Source organism: Lagenorhynchus albirostris, chromosome 3 (genome assembly GCF_949774975.1).
Source record: "Lagenorhynchus albirostris chromosome 3, mLagAlb1.1, whole genome shotgun sequence".
Classification (NCBI taxonomy): Eukaryota; Metazoa; Chordata; class Mammalia; order Artiodactyla; family Delphinidae; genus Lagenorhynchus; species Lagenorhynchus albirostris.
In genome coordinates, this window is record NC_083097.1 from 156,317,237 (window position 1) to 156,330,018 (window position 12,782).

Here is a 12,782-nt window from a genome sequence, read left to right on the forward strand (position 1 = left end):
TTCTTCCTTCTAGTTATCGGAGCCTCCATGACCTGCTCGTATCTCCTCCCAGCCTCCACCAGCCCTACCCTCAGTGAGCAGGTTAATCCCCAGGGGACTATGGAACAAATCATCTTCAACCCACCCTTCGAGGGGCCCCTTCCCTGAGTTCTGTCTCATCCCAGCAGATGGCAAGTAGGAAAGGCGCTCCCAGCACAGGCCCCTCAAGAACAGAGTCCCTCAGCACAGGTCCCCCAGTATGGCTCCCCCAGGATAGACCTCCCAGGATAGACTCTCCCAGTACAGATTCCTCTAGCACAGACCTCCTCCCAGAACAGGCCCCTCTCCAGGACTGACTCTCCCAGGACACATTCCCCCAGCACAGGCCTGAGGTCTTGCTAAACCCTCCCTTGACCAATGTCTTCATATTCAGGCATCCTGAAGACCCTCCTCTCTTCTGGCTCTGAGTAAATTGGAGAACAGGTCCAGGATGCTTGATGAGGCAGGGGCTGGGGGAACCCCCAAGCAGAGCTCACTCTGCAACCAAGGCACAAGTACCTGGGAAGCTGGCAGCCCTAGCCCACATAGTCAGGTCCCAGTTCTAGGAACATGAGTCCCAAGACACACCTGGGAAGCCCGGTGCCCACCATCTTGAAGGGGTGTCCACCTCTCAGGACTGGGGTTCTGTGGCAGCCCTGCCAAAGCACTGCCCACCCTTGAGAGCTAATCTGCTTGCTGGGTCTCTGGTGTGCTCCTCTGTGTGGTGTCTGTTCTGTCAATGAAGTACCAGGGCTTGAGTCAGATGTTGGTCACATTTTTTTCAGTCTAGACCTGCAAGAGTTCCCCCCAGGAAGCACAGCTCAGGGCATACTCAGAAGCCAGGCAGAGATGGACTCACCCTCAGCTCAGACACATGCATGCAAATATGACCAGGCCTCAGTAAGTCCCTGACTCCTTCCCATGAGCCTTGGCCTCCTCATGGGGAAACAGCAGTAATAAGAGGACCAGCCTCCAGGTGTATGGGTGGGGAGTGAGTGAAATAACATCAGAGCTGGATTAGCAGGAGTGATGTCATACCTACACCCTGGGCCCTGGCAACACGGGGCACCCCTCCAAAAAGGATGAGGGTTCCCCAACAGTTCAATAGTGGATATTTTTTAAACATAAACCAGAATTTTGTTGTCCTCTCTTCTATTGCAGTTTGGCAATGTTTTACTGAGAATTTCGCTTGTCAGTACTTGGGGTATCTAAAGCCTTAACTGGGTCTCAGAAGTGGTGCAGGTGGGCTGTGGGACAGGGAGGTCCTCAGCAGACATCAGCCTGAATCCCCACCAGCCTCACACCTGACTGCCTGCTCCCCCTTTCCCTCTGGGCTCCAGCCCTCCCCAGGTCTCCTCATGCCCTGTGCCCTCCTGTCTTTCTCCAGAATGCTTTTTGCCACCTGACATACTATTCACAGTTTTGTTTATTTTCTCTCTCCTGCACTGTTATCTCCTTCCTCCCTTTTTTTAATTTAGAAAAAAGCAATTTTAATTTTAGCATGTGGGTACTTTTTATGATTTAGAATTTGTTTTTAAATTTTTACTAGGGTATAATTTATATATAGCATAGTGCAGATATCTTAATTGATGAAGTTGTGTATATTCATACACTCGAGTGACAACTACCCAGATGACAATATAAAACATTTCCATCACCCTAGAAGTGCTCCTTTCCAGTCAATACCCTCAAGAGGTAATCCCTACTGTTACTTTTATCCCCAGCGGTTAGTTCTGCATGTTTTTAAACATCATGTGTGAAATAATATAGTATGTTTCTTTTGCTCAAATTTATGCCTGTGACATTTACCCATGTTGGTTGAGAAGTGTTATCAGTAATTAGTTTTGTTTTCTTTGCTTAATTGCTTTTTTTCTGCTGGGTAGTGTTGTATGAATATATACTTTATATATATTGTTTATCTATGTGAGTTTGAGTTTGGGGCCATTATGAACATTCCTGTCTGTGTCTTTGGTGGACATATACACTCATTTGTGGATATATACTAAGGGAGTGGAATTTCCAGATCATAGGGTGTACATATATGTAGCATTAGTAGATAGTGACACACGGTTTTCCGAAGTGACGGTACCAAGTTACACACCCACCAACGCTGTATGAGAGTTCCAGTTGCTCCACATGCTGGCCAGTACTTCCTACTGTCAGTCTTTTAATTTCATCCATCTCTAATGGCTAATGGATGTTAAGAGGAATCTCACAGGGGTTTTCATCTACATTTCCCTGATGATTAATGACGATGCCTGTTCATTTGCATATCCTCTAGTGGAAGTCCTGTGTGGTTTTTTCCTAAGGGATCCCAGGCACTTTAGTAGGGTGTGCAGTTAAGATGTGCTGAATGAATGAGTAATAAATGAATCAACAAATGAGTAAGAGCCATCAGAATAAGAGGCTTACCCTCACCCCTGGCTGACACTATGCCTGTCTCCAAAGATCTCCAGCACTTTGTACATTTGTCTCCTCTGGTTACTGTGCATGAGAGGTGTGGCAGAGTGGGGGCACTTTGGGAGGTGATTAGAAAGGTCTGACACAGGATGCCAGCATCCCTGCTGAACAGCTTGGCTAGTACATTGCTAAGCACTGCCAAGCTTGAGGCCCCCTTCCATGGCTCTTGGTTGCAGAGAGCAGAGAGCAAGGTGTGCCAGGAGCGGGTGCTGACACATTTACACATTTACTACCACTTCCTACCCAGTCAAATCCCACCCTTTCTCTGCAGCCTAGGCTGCACCTGGCCTTTGTGCTCCACCACATCCTGGGCAACCCCAAATCCCCACCACTCAGCAAAGGGCGGGACAGAAGAGGGTGGCAGTTCTCAGAATGAGAACACTACAGGAACTATAGCAGACTTGAGTCCCAGAAGTGGGAGGTGTGCGTGGAAAACAAAAATACACTGGGAACTCAGAAGAGGAGGAAGTGCAGGGCTCGCAACCAGAGGTAAACCCCAGGTGGGGAAATCTAACCTGAAAATCCTGAAGCACAGCAGTAGGGGGTGACCAGGCAGCCCCGGTGGGAGGATCCAAGTCTAAGCGGAGGTGAAAAGAGCAAGGGCACTGCCTGAATTCAGAGAAGTGGCATGCAATCATCCTCTGGCCTCGCTGCTGGCCGAGACGGGCACACAGCCCCACACCTCATTCCTGCATTCACTGCTAAAGCACTCTTTGAGCACCACTGCGTACCCACTCTTCACTAAGCATCCTAGATAAAGAACTGCAAGCGCCCTGATATCACGTAGTTCACACGCCAGCCGAATAGATAAAGGCATAATCATGCAAAATTAGAGCTTTAGTAGAAATAAAGGCAAAGTATACCAGAGGCTGGGCAGGGTTAAGTTAAGGGGTTGCCATAACCTGACTTGCATTTTTAGAACTGTCCTTCTGGTGGTAGCCAAGGTAGAGAAGGGGAGAGCCTGAGGCAGTGACCATTGTGAGGGATGTGGAGAGGGTGTCTTGGCCAGTTTGGGGAGGGAGCCTTAGCAAAGAAGTTGTGGGGGCTAGTGAGAGGCCCTGGGGAGGCAGAGCTGAGGGGGCTGGAAACCTGGAGGCGAAGACCCTGGAGAAGGAGGACTCAAATCTTCTTCAGGGTTTCTAGCCAAGGAAACTGGAGGGGCAAGTGTTCACTCAATCCAGGTAGGGAGAGGCAAGGAGAAGCAGGTCTGGCGGCAGGTGGAGAAGAGGAGAGCACTGGATTCTGCCTGCTTATCCCCCCTTCAGTCTCCCCTCTCCAGCACCTCCCCCAGGCCCTAGAGCTGATGCAACTAAAAGGGTGGGAGCTGGGAAGTTCAAGGCAGGAGAGAATACAGCTCCTAACTCTGCCCCACATCTCTCAGACAGACCTGAGCCCCAATGGGACCAGCCCGGGGGCAGTGAGCTCTCTCCTGGGGGCCCGAGAACCATGCTGAGAGTCTGTGAGTACCCACAGCTATCCTGCCAGGCCAGGGCTCTAAGCTGGGCCTCCCCTACTGCCCTGCCCCTGGGCCTAGGGCGACTCTACTTTCCAAACCAATAATGGAAACATATCATCTGACACGTGTATTTTGGAGGGGACAAAGGGAAAAAATTTCTTAAAGACCTAGGATGGGTGGTTTCCATATCTACACTGTCGACTAAAAAAATAGTCACAACCTCAAAGTTGAGAGTTATGTTTTATTTGGCGGGAATTTTTAGGACTTCAAGTCCATGAGGCAGCATCTCAAGGAACCCTGAGAGAACTGCTCCAAGGAGGTGAGGGAGAGAGCCAGGGTATATAGAAGTCTTGCAGTGAAATGGCAGGTAGTCTGACCATCAAAAGATTATTGTTAATTAAAGAAAACCAGATATCCCAAGATAAGGCATTTAGGGCTTTTCTGTGTATGGGAAAATGCAAGAGTATGGGCTCCCTGAAATCATTCCTTTGATATGCACCTGAGCCATCTGGGGCCAGTATCCTGTGTTTTCACATCCCGAGTTTCCTCAGGGCTCACCGTAGGGAGTGGCTGCAGTCTGATGGCTGCTAGAAGGCAGGTATGCTTTCCTTCCTGAGTTTCCTCAGGGCTCACCAGCTCCTGTTGGAGGACTGCATTCACTGATGACTGTGACATCCTTTGTTTACTGATATGGCTGGCAATATTCTGTTTATCAACACCTCACTTACATTTATTCATTTATACAGCAAATAGTCACATGGAGCTATAGCTGTGCCAGGTGTGGGGCCTCACTGGAGTGGACAAGGCAGACCTGGTCTCTGGCTCTCAGGGCAGGCATCCGGGCTGCTCAGTGGTGTCTCCACCCCAGCGATAAGATGCAGCAGCTCTTTAAGGCAGTGGTTGATTAGTTCAGGAGGGTAAAGAGTGGATTGAGGGCTGTGGGTCTGGTGTCAACTTACCTTGGCAAATAATGAATACCTCTGTGGCACCAGGGCCAACACAGATTCCCTGGTCTGGTTTCTGCTGGGTGAAATCAGAGCTCAGCTGGATAATTTGGGCAGCTCCTTTAGCTCAAAGATGTGTTGTTCTGCTCTCCTCTTTAGCTGGGGAGGAGCCCTCTGCCCAAAGGGACTGACTTTCCAGGGCCAAGCAGCGGATGGGAAAGTGTAACTCCACGCAAATTTCCTCCACTCAAAGAACTTGTGTTTCCTAGAAGGCCCAGCTGTGCATCTTCTTGTTTCTTAATGGCTGAGCAAGATGCTGTAATTGCTTACAATATTAAACACTGCTTTCCAGCAATACAGCTCTATGGTTAAAATGTAAATATCACAAGCGGTAAGGAGACAAAGAGACAAAACTTACGACTTCAGGATGGGTCAGATTGCATTTCTCACCTCAAGGAAGGGAGGAGGGATAAGCCCCACTCTTGTTCCTTGAAGAAAAGGTGGATGGCTGAGGGTGGAGGAAGGCTGAATTCTGAAATGTATGTGCGTAAAAGAAATTATAAAGTGAAAGTAATTATAAGTAAAAGAAATTATAAAGTCAGGCACATGGGTTCTCAGAGGGAGACTGAAGAAGCAAAGGAGGCCCTCAAGAGAGTGGGAGAGGCAGGGCAAATAGAGTCAACCTTTAGACTGGTAGACTAAAGGACAGACAGTCTGGGCTGAGCACTGCCCCCAAGCTTGAAATCTGTAATGAAATGCAGAGGGCAGAGGGAGGCATTGTAGGAAGCCCCAGAGGGTTTGTCCATGCATCCTTTCCTTCCTCTGTCCACCCATCTGTTCATTTATGTGTCTACCCATTTTTTCATCCATTTGTCTGTCCATCTGACCATCCGTCCACTCCTGCATTCCACGAATATGTCAAGTGCCCACTATGAGCCAGGCTATATGCAAAAGGGATTGATTTCTGGTCCAAAATGGAGAAGATAGGAGATTGGGCAACTGCCTCACATCTTACTCTGTGCAGGAGTAGAAGGAATTGCAGAAAACTGTTGATGGTGATAAATGGAACCGGGTGGGAAAGTGAGGCAGTGGGGGTACAAACGATTTGTCCCTCTATGTTTTCTTTTTCTGTAATGTCACTATACCATCACAAATGAAGGGGGAAAGGTGGCCCGAATTAAACGTAAATCCTGAGATTGGAATCAAGGATACATTCACACATTGCTCGCGTGGATCCTTATATAGAAAAATGAATGCACATTTTAAAGGTATATGGTGGTGAGTCTGACCTGACAGCCAGAACCAGACCCTCACTTCTCCCTACCCTCAGGAAAGATACAGAGGGAAACTCGGTTACAAACTGTATCAGTCTGCTCAGGCCGCAACAACAAAATACTACAGATTGGGTGGCAGAAGCAACAGAAATTTCTCACAGTTCTGGAGGTTGGAAGTCCAAGATCAAGGTGTCAGCAGAGTTGTTTCCCCCTGAGGCCTCTCTCCTTGTCTTGTACATCACTGCCTTCTCCCTGTGTCTTCACATGGCCTTTGCTCTGTGCCCACATCCCTGGTGTCTCTCTGTGTGTCAAAATTTCCTCTTCTTACGAGGACACTAGTCACACTGCATAGGGCCCACCTTAACAGTCTCATTTTAACTTAATCACCTCATTAAAGGCCCTGTCTCCAAATACAGTCACACTCTGAGGTACTAGGGGTTAAGATTTCAACACATGACTTGGTGGGGAGGTACAATTCAGCCCAGAACACAGATAATAATTTCAACAAGGACAACAATAAGAAAATGACAGTCACAAAACACACACCTTTCATAGGCTCCTAGAGGGAACGTATGAGCCAGAATTAATGGAACCCTGTCCAAGGCAGGTGTGGAAATGCAGGCTTACAATTGGGCAAAGTCTTTAACTTCAGTGAGCCTTGGTCACCTCTGGGAAACGACCTCACGATGTCTCTCTGGGGCTTGGGAAGCTGGTACACTGCCATGCACATCTCAGAAACTGTTAACATTATTAAATGATGCCTTTATACTCTCTATCCTCACCCTATCCTTCCACAGCCAGTGAGTTAGGTCTTTTCACTGCAACAAATATTCTATCAACTCCAAGGGGGAAATGGGGCACCCAATGTGGTGGAAAGGTCCACCTCACCTGTCCCTCATTGGACTGAGGGCTTGGTCTCATGGATGGAAGTCCAGATGGCCAAGGGCAGGCACCTTGGGCAAGGCTCCATCCTGCATCATTCCTTGAGAGTGGGTGGCAAGGTGGCAGTGCTGACCATCTGGGGCGCTGGGGGCAGCTTGGCAGTCCTGGTGACTAAGACACCCTCTAGTAGGGAAGGAAGGGAATGGGAGTGCCGGGATGCTGCATCACAGGTCTAGCGATATAACCACTCCTCAAAGCAAGTGTTAAGACCAGCAGGACTTCTGGGTCCTCAGTCATTTGCTTGACATCTACACAGCCATGTGCACAGGCTGGCTGGCTCTCACCCTCCTGTCTGTGCTGAGCCTGGGTACCCAGGCCTTCAACAGCTGGCTTGTCAAGTGCTTTGAGGACCCCCAGTATGAAGAGATGCTGTGGCTGGCCCAAGACAGGCTGGGGCAGACAGCAGGAAGGAAACAGATAGTGGTGATTGGGCGGGCATGGTAGGGCTCACCGCTGCCAAGACCCTGCAGGACGCTGGCCACCAGGTACATGATAGAGTGTGGGAGGGTCCTGCATGGGGAACCTGGGAGAGAGGGAAGTGGACAGCCTCAGAGAGCTGGGGCAGGGGACTGGGTCTAGGGCTCTAGTTGGGGGTAGAAGGGCTAGGAGAACTGGGTGGTCTGACTGTATAACAAAGAGAGACCTGGGGAAGAGGCAGGAGGGCTGTGGGAGCTAGGTCTGCTAGGAGGGGATGTGTCCAGCCTCACTGAGGTCAGGAAAGTGCTGTCTTTCTAGGTGACTGTCCTGGAGGCCTCAGGGCATGTGTGGGTGGCAGAATAGAGACCCACAGAATGCCTGGAGCACAATGGTATGTGGAGCTGGGAGCCATGAGGATTCCCACCAACCACAGGTACGGTCGGGGAAAGTGGGCGTGGGTAGGGAAGGCTGGGGTGTGGGCAGTTGTCTCATTTGTACTCTCGGGATTTTAGTTTATGGAGGTGATGAGTAGCCATGGAGAGGTTAATGCCCCTGTAAGAATTTATTACTTACATTTCCAGAGAGAAGGAGACAAACCACACCACACAGGGCCCTGGGGATACATTGGGATGGTCAGGAGGCAGAAGACAGGAGCAAAGAGAAGGCACAGACCGTGGTCTTTATTGGAGTTTCTGAGGGAAAGGAAACGTGGGACGGAGTAAACAGCTTAGGTTTGGCTGGTTTGAATAATTACAGTGGGCCCTGGGCTGTAGGAGTGGTCTCTAGTTGCCTGGTACCTGGCCCTGGGTGAGTTAGGGCAGGGGAGATATTTACTTGGTGTGTGGGTGGGAACATGGTCTTGGATCAGCCAGTCTGCTCACTGAAAGGAGAGCTCTAGGCAAGCTGACATGCAGGAGAGATGTGGTTCGGCCCTGTGATTCATGAGTATCAAATAGACAGAATCTAAGAAGACACAAAACACACAGTTAGAACACACGATTAGAACAGCAGTCAACACCAAGGCCAAGACAAAGAGCAATGAGTGGCCGTCTTTTCCTGGAAGTCAGCAGGCCTGGGTCTGCCCCAACTCACAGCCTCAATGTTTTAATGTATATACTGTGCATAATGGCACCTGCCCTGCCTGCTTAGAAGCCAATGTGGAGGATCCCAAAAGATAATTAGGATGGGAGAGCACCTTGAAAAGTCAAAAGTGGCCTGCTAGGTTTGCTAACAATGGGAATAATGAGTGTCCATCGAGGAGGGTGTGGTGTCTGGTGGGAGCCCTGGCAGAAACTAGCATCGGGTGACGTCATGGAGGGTCATCCTGAAGGGGGGCCCTGCTCCATGGAGAATGCAGGGTGGTGGAGGATGCTTCCTGGAGGCTTGGGAAGGATGCACATGGCCTCCAGGGAAGATAAGCCCAGAGGACCCTGACACTGCTCTTCATGCAACCTCCTGGACCTTGAGGCCAGAGGTCTCAGACAAAATGACAGAGATCGTGGCCAGAACGGAGGACAAGCCTGGTGTGATGTGGCCACAAGAATGGTGGCCCTGTTCCCTCGTGGCCCTGCCGCCATTAGTGTAGTGACAAGGGGGTCTGTAGTTCTGTCTTTGGATAGAGGCCAGTAGCCCCAATAAATCTGTGGGGAGCAAAGAGCAGAGCCCCTGCAGCAGGGACGGCTGGCAGCTTCCTTGTCCCTGCTGAGCCGTCTCTGATTCGCACCACAGGCTCTCTCATGAGCTCATCAGGAAGTCTGGGCTAAAGCTCAGTAAGTTCCGCACCTCCAACAACCAGAGCTGGGTGCTGGTCAACGGGGTGCCCAGCGCGTGAGGGAGGTACAGGCCTACCCGCGTCCGCTGGGCTATCAGGTCAGGGCAAGTGAGGAGTGGAAGACGGCAGAACAGCTCTTCCTAGAATCACTGCCGGGGAGTATGAACATACCAAACTCTCGGACCCCGCCCAGCCTCACTCTGCCACGGTGGCGCCAGGTTTCCCGCTTTGTCCGTACTATTCACAGTGGCCTCGTAGGCCTGCAGAAATGTGTCCAATACCAACAAGGAGGTAGACTTCCCACCTCTGTAACTCCCAGGTTGGTGGGGGAGCTCTGGCCCCTAACTTTACAGCCCCGTAATCTGTCCAATAGTTAAGTGTCCACCTTCGGGACATTCAGACTAGTTGTGGGACAAAGTCCTTGAACCCAGGAGAGAACATATATAAACCAACCTTTGACGTACACACAAGTAGAAGCATGAGTGAGGGAGTGGGAACATCGGGGGCTGGACCAGGCTGAGGTGAGTGCCCGTGTGGGGTGGGGTTTTGTTCTCACTGAATGCCCCTCCTTCCTCCATGCCCAGGTGGTGGAGGAGCTGAAAAGCAGTAGCTGCAGCCAGGTGCTGGAGAAGTACGACTCCTTCTCCATCAGGGTCAGTCCTGGGACCCACTTCCTGCTGCCCACAGCCCACCCTGTCACAATCTATGGAAACCACGGCAGGACCACCCACCCTCTTTCCAGCTTGTAGCAGGAGAAACATGTTAACCCTTGACCCACCCTCCCCAGCAGGCAGCCAGAGGGAGCCTGTGCACAGACCCTGCCCCTGGGCATAGTCCCGCCTGTGGCTCAGGGCTGCCCAAGATGGAGCGGGGGTCTTTCCTCACCCACCTACTCCAACCTCTTGCTTTTTCGTACTCAGCCAAGCACACCCTCAAGGCCTTGGCATTGGCCGTTCCCTCTGCCGGGAATGCTCTTCCTGCAGATATCACACAGCTTGCCCCTCAACCTTCTTCAGGTCATGGCTCAAGTGTCCACTTTGAACTGAGGTTCCTCCCATCTGGCACCCTCCCATCTTCCTTTCTCTGCAATATTTTCCACCCTAATGCTTATCACACTGTAGTGAATATTTTACTTGTTTAATTTGTTTATGGTCTGCTTCCCCTGCTAGAATGTAAGCTCCTGGAGGACAATGGTGGTGGGAGGGAGGGGAAGGAAGGGGGGAAGGGAAACAGGGTGGGGGAGGGAAGGAAAAAGGGAGGAGAGGTACAGGGCTTGGAGAATAAGTCAAGCTAGAGAAGATTCTCAGTTGCCCACCCCTACCCCCCACCTTCCACACATCCCATGCACGGAGGTAGGGAACCTACCACCCTCTCTGGATTCTGGTTGTCTTCACTGCAGATCTTGAAGCGTGCCTCCGGGAACTTTGTGATGTTGTTTTTCCTGGGATGGTGGGGCCCTGCCGCCTTGTCTTTGGTTTAAACATGCATGTTTTTTTTTTTGTTTCTTTTTGCGGTACATGGGCCTCTCACTGTTGTGGACTCTCTTGTTGCGGAGCACAGGCTCTGGACGCGCAGGCTCAGCGGCCATGGCTCACGGGCCTAGCCGCTCCGCGGCATGTGGGATCTTCCCAGACCGGGGCACGAACCCGTGTCCCCTGCATCGGCAGGCGGACTCTCAATCACTGCGCCACCAGGGAAGCCCTAAACATGCATGTTTGATAGAGGTTTTTGCCCAGGTTAAGGCGAGACCAGCCATGCCCTGTCATCCTGGCAGTTCCTGTCAGGACTGCCCCCCGAGTGCCCAGCCTCCAGGGCTGCTGCACTGGTGACAAGGGTACCAGATCATCCCTGGACACCCCTCAGCCCTCGGCAAGCTGAACAGTTGGTCACCCTAACAGGTGAAGCCCTCCTGGCCGGTTCTGTTGTGTGAACTCTGGCCTTGCTTGGGAGAAAGGAGCAGGGATGAAGCATAGGGCACAATCCTCAATGGGCACTTCCGCAGGGAGAACTTCAGGGTCGCTTGCTGGTGGGCTAGCCAGGACCACAGTGTGATGGTGGGGGATGAGGGCAGGGTGAGAAAAATTACTCAGTACCTAGATTCCTCCAGATCAGTGTAAGCAGCCCAACATACTTGCAGTTGACAGGAAGACTGGACCTCAGTTCCCCCACCTGTAAAACAGGGATAATAAGCTACTTCTTAGGATTATGTGAGGCTCGTACAAGTGAAGGGCTCATCAGAGGGTGTGTATGTGGGAAGTAGCACTGAAAGTTAGCTGTTTTCCTGTTATTAGGACAAAGGAGAGCATTTTGAGACTGTCAGAGCCTAGTACAAGTAGACCCATGGCAGCCCCAAGGGGCCCGGCTGAATGGTCTGGCCTTTCCACTCTGTCCAATTCTGTTTCTGCCTGTCCCTGGATGCAAAGCAAGGGTTCTCATGTTGGCTTCCAGACGATCTGACTCCCCTGCCTTCTCTCCTTGCACGTGGTCGGCTGGTTGCGGGGATACCTGATTAAGGCGGGGAACCTGAGCCGGGGGGCCGTGCAGATGACTGGGGACCTGCCGAATGCAGATGTTGGCTACTACGAGGCCTTCTTGGAGACCCTGCATGCCATCATCTCCCTCTTCCAGGAGCCCCAGTGGGAAATGGGGTGGAGAAATGGGAAAATGGGCATGGGTTAGCCAATTACTAACCAGGACAGTGGTCGAAAGAAAGTTCAGATAAATCTGGTGGAAAATCCCAAGAGAAATGGGGAAGAGGGGAAAGCAGGGGTTTCCAAACTCCAATGAGCCTCAGAATCAGTAGGGGTCTTGTTAAACACAGAAGGCTGAGCCCCACTCTGAGTCTCTGATTCAGTAGATCTGGGCTAGGACCAGAGAACATGCATTTCTGACATGTTTCAAGGTCTGCTGCTGCTTTCTGTCTTTCTGTCTAGGATCCCCACTTTAAGAACCTCTGGCTAAGAGGCAGTCACATCAGGAAGCTACAGATCTACTTTGCTCTGGGCCTCACCTGCTCTCCGGTTACAGAGATGAAGGTCCTTACAAGGGCTCTCACTGTCTTTCATCCCAGGAAGATGTATCAGGGGTGCTAACTCCAGACCCCAACCACCAAACCCCTGGTGGCTGTCAGCATGGTCTGGGGCCACAAAGATAAAATAGACCGGAATTCACTCTCCCTCAGGGTTCTGTGACCCAATTCCTGCCAAAAAAGGCTACAGATATTCGCGAGGGGGCAACAGAGCCTGCAAGCCTTCAGCGGCCAAGGGGACTGGCTCAGTTATTTGAGCATCCGGTCTTCTTCTTTTCCCAATAGCATCTTCTCCCTTCCTCCCAGAATTTTTTTCAGGGTAAATCCATTTATATTCAGGCCAGGGACTGTCCTAAAGGGAAAATGGAAGGAAGAGGAGGGTCTAAGGCAGGCCGAGTGGGGTGACCACTTGAGGAGGCGGGGGGCGGGGTGTGTGTGTGACTGCGAGCCAGGCATGATGCATGTTTCAAGC